Genomic DNA, 6759 nt, shown 5'->3' with positions numbered 1-6759 from the left:
GAGGCCGAGAGATCGGGAGATTATAACACCATTAAGCCTTGTTTCCATGATTATGAAAAACTAAATATGCTGACCAAGGCAGTAATTTATTTTATTAAAAACATAAACTAACGTAACGTTTCAACCTTCTAGCAAGGTCTTCTTCAGACTCTGTATCAAGTACAAAAGTAACCAGATACAACAAAAGGGCAATATATATACACAAACCTTACTCCCTCCAGACTATTTAGAAAGTTGTTTGGAACTTTCTAGCAGATGACTTTCACTTCCCAACTTTACTTTCACCTAAAAGGCTAAACACAATTACTTCCATAGAATGTGGTTGGACTTTTTAATCTCACGCTCTTTTCCCTTCATTTTTCTTCCTTCTCCTCTCCTCTTTTTCTCTTGTCCTTTCCACTCTTTCCAACATCTTCCATTCTTTGTTTAACTTCAGTCCCCCATTCCAGTTCATTGTGTCTTCTTCACCTTTCTTCTCTATTTCCTTGGCTTCCTTCCATTTTCTAACTAGCATTCTCTTCTCCCTTCCTATCTGCTTAGCCTCATCCCACTCTATGTCATGTCCTGTTTCTCTCGTGTGTTTAAATATTGCATTTCTCTCTCTCTTAAGTCGTACATCATCCCTATGTTGTTTCAACCTGTCTTTCAGCCTTTTTTTCGTTTCTCCTATGTACACACTCTGACATTCTTTACATTTTACTTCGTAGATAATCCCTTCCTCTTCTTCTTCTCTGTTTTCCTTTTTCTTGTTAGCATTCCTCGCTATTCCTAAGATGCTTCTCCCTCCCTTCCTGTAAGTTTTAATTCCCGCTTTCCTAAGCACTTTGCATATCTTTTCTGTGGTCTTCCCCATACTCCTTATTCCAAACCTTCTCTCCTCTTTTTCTTTCTCTTCCAATTCTCCCCTGCCCGTTTTCTTACTTTTTCTGTTTATGTCCAGTCTATCCTGCTTCTCATAGCCATTCTTTTCCAGCTGTTTCCATAGGCTATTTATTTTGCCTTCTTTTTCACATTCTTTCATGCATATTTTCTTGATTCTGTCCTCCATATTCTTTATAAAATTTATTTTTGTCACCTCACTTACATCACTTCTTTTGTGGCAGAATACTCCTGCTGCACACTTCTTCTGATGCCAAGCGGTTTCAATTTCTTGCCCTCTTTTCCTTTTCATCAATATATCTAGATAGCTTAACTTGTCTTCTTCTTCTATTTCAAGTTCCAATAATATCCCTCTTTCTTCATCTTGAATTTCTTTGGCAAAAATGTCAAGCTGCCTCTTCGTTCCCTTCCATATGCCAAAACAGTCGTCCACATATCTGCAAAACAGAATCATTTTGTCACCTCCCTTTTCTATCACTTTCTTTTCCCATTCATTCATAACCAATTCAGCCAATGCTGGACTTAGACTGGAACCTATATTTAGTCCTTCACTCATTAACATTATTTTATCTCCCATTATACTGTAACCGTTATTCCAAATGGTTTCCAGCGCCTTCACTACCCTTTCACTATCCCATTCTCCTATAATTTCTTGTCCCATTCTCTTTTTAATAATGTCCAAAACGTGTCCCCTCTTGATGCTCGGGAACATACTTTTCACGTCTAAGCTAAACATTGTCGTCTTCATCTCATTTAACTTAAGTCCTTTTATGAGGTCTACTACTTGTTCACTGTTCTTAACTGCTCTGCTTTCTTGCTGTGTTACTAACACGTCAATAACTTTCTTTAATTTCTTTTCTAAGGGTTCCAAAATATTGTTTCTGCAGTTCATTACTGGTCTTAACTTCATCTCCTCTTTGTGTATCTTTGGAAAGCCTTTCAAACTTGGTAGTCTTCCTGTCTCCTTTATGCATTTCTTGAAACCACTCCTCCTACAGTATTTTATGATTCTTTCTTTTATAGTTTGTTCTTCACTTGTTCCACAAATCTCCTCATATCCATTTTCTTTTAGGTCTTCAAACTTCCTCTCGTACCATTCTCTTTCCATCACCACAATTGCTCCTCCTTTATCTGCCTGCTCTATCACCACATCATTTCTTGTTTTGATTTTCTTCATCCCTTCCCTTTCTTTTTGACTCAAATTATCTACTTTTCCTTGTTTTCCCATTTCTTTCTTCAGTATGGCTGCTGTTCTTCTTCTAATCTTGTCTCTTTCTGGTTCTTCTTTTATATGGAGCACTGCTTCTTCAATGTCATATATAACTTCCTCATAATCTACATTTCTTTCTTTAACTTTGAAACCTCTGCCTAGTTTTAAAAAAAACTTCCTCTTCTTTTGTTAGGTCTACATTCCCTATTACCACAACTCTTCTTCTGGTATCCTCTTCTTCTTCCTCTTCTCCTCTTTCTTCTTTCCATCCTAGTCCCTCTCCTTTCCTCTTCAATTTTATTTTTATTTTCTCTCTACTTTTGTACTTGATACAGAGTCTGAAGAAGACCTTGCTAGAAGGTTGAAACGTTACGTTAGTTCATGTTTTTAATAAAATAAATTACTGCCTTGGTCAGCATATTTAGTTTTTCAAGATCGGGAGAGTGTGGTGGGCGGAACTAGCGGAGATGCCGATATTTTCGATTAGTAACGTCCCGCTTATTTTTATGGACATATCTTTAGCATGCAGATATTTGAAGGGCCAGGGGGAAAAACGATGAATGTCGATTTTTCGCCCATTTTGAGATCGCAACGCCATCTGATAGTTCAGAAGCTGTACTATAAGAATGAGAACGGCCTTGGTTGGGAAACGATGAGAAGTGCCTGAAAAACGCATTATTATTTTGGCATATATTAACGTACTTATGAAAAGAAATACTTTGTTTTTCATTTCCTGGCAAATCGTCTCGAATGAACATTCATCGTTTTTCCCCCTGGCCCTTCATTTATATTAATGTTGCAAGACGAGCATTAACCTGTGTTATAAGAGTTGTTCAATGTGATGTCCACCTACAGTCACACATTCCTGGCATCTTTTGACGAAATTATGATTCACACGCAAAAGTTCTTCTTCCGTAATTCTTCCAAGTTCTGCCCTTATATTGTCTTTTAGTTCGTAGATACTATGAGGGTTATTTCGGTAGACTCTATTCTTTAAGGTTCCCCACAAATAATAATCGCACACGTAAGTGTCATATATAAAAAAAATATATTTGTTCTAACGTGAACTTTGCGGCTGGCATTTCAATCACCTCACTTACACACACAACACACACACTGCAATTATACACAAAAAAGTAGCACGGCAAGTAATAAAAACCACACTCTTTCACACAGTACGAAATTAACACGCTCTTGGTTCAAGGTCTGTTCCTCACTCAATTCGCAGCTCTGTCCTGGCCACCCACCTGTAGTCTCGAAGGAAAGAACAACTGAAGCTCGGAGCTTTTAGATTGCAAACAATGCTCACGAATACCATTGACTTTTAACGGTTTAGTCTGCAACGTAATCTTGATACAGTGTTGAACATTCGAAACCTCCAAACGATTCCGAGCGAAGCAAAACGCTTTCGAGGGTAAACTTAAGCGGGACGTTACTGGTCGAAAATGTCGGCATCTCCGCTAGCGCCGCCCGCCACACTTCTCCCGATCTCTCGGCCTCGCAAGAAACAGAACGGACTGTATATTTACATCTAGATAAATGGAACCAAACTGCAATCAAAGCTACAAAGAAAAATAAACTATAAATACCGATGATGCATGCAGGTTCATTTTATATTATTGTTGTTTTTCATGCCACTTACGGTATCGATGTAGCTACTCTTGTTCTGTGTAAAAACAATGTTCCCTTAGGATGTAACAATGTTCCCTTAGGTAATGAATTTATGTCTTTGATTGCATTTGGTAGCATGTTAAATAAGCGTATTCCATTATATGTTACCCCTTTTTGATAGAATGTGGTATTGTGCAGTTCCATATGTAAGTCATTCTTCCCCCCTTGTTTTGTATGTGTGGTAGTCCCTATTTACTGCGTATATATTTTGACAAATTTTCATGAGTGTTAGGAACTGGTAAAATCTGTAGTTCTTTAAATAATGGTTTGCATGGTGCATCTGTTGGGGCATTTTCTAGAATTCTAACTGCTCTTTTTTTGTAATCTGAATAATGTAATGGTTTTGTTCATGTTCCCCCAGAAAATTATTCCGTACTGTAGTACAGAATGAATGATGCCATAGCCCATAGTATAGTGTTTTTGCTGCTTCTAGATTTACTACATTTGTTACTGTTTTTATTGCATAACAAAATCCACTAACCTTGTTTGCTGTAGCTTCAATATGTAGATCACTTTAAATTTTCAGAAAGTTATATGCCAAGAAATTTGATGTTAGATACATATTCTATGCTTTGATTTTGAAAGTTAATTTCTGGTGCTTCACTGTTACAGCTGTTGATTTGAAATGTGATTGCATTTGTTTTTTTTTAGTATTTACCACAAGACAATTTTTCTATTCACTATTATGGTAGCTCATAATTTGTACTTTACAACAATGTACTTAGTTTAGACTTTAATCTGAAGTCTTGTATAAAACTAACGAAAAACGAACACTATGTAAGGTGGACTCAATATGGCCTACATAGGAATATATCGTAAGTACCCAATATGACCTAAACGTTACTTTTTAACAAAATCTTAACTGTACCCATCTTATTATTTGGAACTGACTCCAATTTTCAGTAAACCTCCAGAATCATTTGAATCTTGCGATTAGTTTTACCTTTCTGACTTTGTACACCATTAAAAATAATCTCAAACCTTGGGTAGGCCATATTGGATTCAGGTACCTTACATTAAATCATGTGCTATATAGGTACCCCAACACGCTGCAAATAAATTATTGAGAATTAGATAAGTCGTATCTGATTAAGCTAAGTTTTAATACATGTTCTTAGAAGTTGGTTAGCTACAGAAAATAATTTCCAATACTGGGAAACGCAGATTTCCACTGAAGAATCGGAAAAGCCTGTTTCACATGGAGGTTATCCTTGGGTCCATCTTCCTCCTCCAAGTTCCTGATTTTGGACTCTCGATGGTCAATGTTTTCCTCCGCTTATCGGCCATCTTGCTCTTGGTACCACACTTCCTTCCTGAAGATCGTTCACCAGTCATCGCTTGCAATCCCGTCTCGTTATTCCAAGATGCGTCGAATAACAACTCAACCGAAAACAAGAACAAAACAATCAGTGTTGTTCTTTTCAGTGGCGGCGATTGGGTCCCAAAACCGGGGGGCAAGGTGTCGAAACTGGGGGGGGGGGGGGCAAGGACAGTATATTTCCTTTTGTAGATAAGATTTAGCATAGTGCATGGACAAAAGTGGCGAAAAGTAAGGGGGCAACTGCCCCCTCTCGCCCCCCTAATCGCCGCCACTGGTTATTTTACATCCAACACCGTATCAAAGGTTCCAAAACATTACAAACAGGGGAAGCAAAAACTAAACTAATTCAGGCGCCAGGCCCCTTTTCTCAGTAGCAAGCTTAATTTTTGGAAAATTAAGTATTTTTGGAAAATATTGTCTAAAAAAGCCATGAACCTACTTTGAAATAAGATTATAAAACATTTTATATTTAATTAATACAACATTGGATTAAAAGTAATTAATTTCTGCAAAAAGAAAAGTAGGTGCGTTAATTGGTCGAGTTTCGATCTCGCCACCGAAGTTCACGGGTTCAAATCCCGTCTTGGGCATGAGTGCTCACGATTTGCCAAAAGTGGTAGAAAATCAACGATAAATAACACAAATATTTATACGACTGACGAGGCACATTTTCCGAAACTTCATATTAAAGAACAGGATAAATTAGACAATAGATAATGTCTAGATAATATTGAACTCTAGAAAAATTAGTTACTAAATTATTGTAAAAATTACATTAAAATGAACACTCGAAAAAGTAATTAGTTAATTTCCACTGCTAATAGCATTTTTTATATTTTACCTCTGTTCGTATAAGAAACTATAAATACTCATTAGTATATGCGTAATATCTCGTTCGTATGTGCATATGCACTCACATGAACAGGATTCAGTTTTTGTAAAGGTTATTTCCAATATCATACAAATGATGAAAGAAAAAATGTTTTCTTATTTTTGTTCACGAGCTGCAAGTTTTTCAGCACAAACTTAAATTTTTAACAAGAGATGGCACTTTACTTGCAATTTCTGAAATTCTAATTGTGTAGAAATGTTTGAGAATTGCTTAGATATTATATTTTTAAAAATATGTTGTATTTAATATTATACCTGATGTAGCACAAAAAGTTTACAATTATTGAAATTCTACCTTACATGTATTTATTACTTTGGAAGATGGCATGTTTATGGAACTGTGACTTTATTCAAGTTAACTATAGGATGTTAGATGCATTGCACTATTACTGCATTTTCATTATTTACTATTTTTGTAGAGAGCGCTTTACAACCAGCTCTTATTTATTGTGAATGGAAACTTCCGTTGTAGACATGCTTCTGGTCTTCTTCACTCGGTGTCCAATGTAGTTTTGCCAAAATCTCAACTTGAACCTTTCAATACATAACTGTGCTAATATCATCTGCCAGGCTGATTAGCACGGTTATCTCTGACGTCAAAGCTCTCAACTGAAGATATCTTCGCATCCTAAGACTATCCCTAGCTTCTTCATTTCCTACTCTTTCGCAGGTGTTCCAGAATCATTGTTCGGAGCAAGTAATCTTCTTGGAAGTTTCCACTCGTTAAGTTTGAGCTCTCTACTGCCCCAAGATTTCCATCCCTTCGGTCGGAGATATGGCAACACTG

Source organism: Lepisma saccharinum, chromosome 16 (genome assembly GCF_977018435.1).
Source record: "Lepisma saccharinum chromosome 16, izLepSacc3.1, whole genome shotgun sequence".
Classification (NCBI taxonomy): Eukaryota; Metazoa; Arthropoda; class Insecta; order Zygentoma; family Lepismatidae; genus Lepisma; species Lepisma saccharinum.
The sequence above is the reverse complement of the archived record's forward strand: the minus strand, read 5'-3'. Positions refer to the sequence as shown.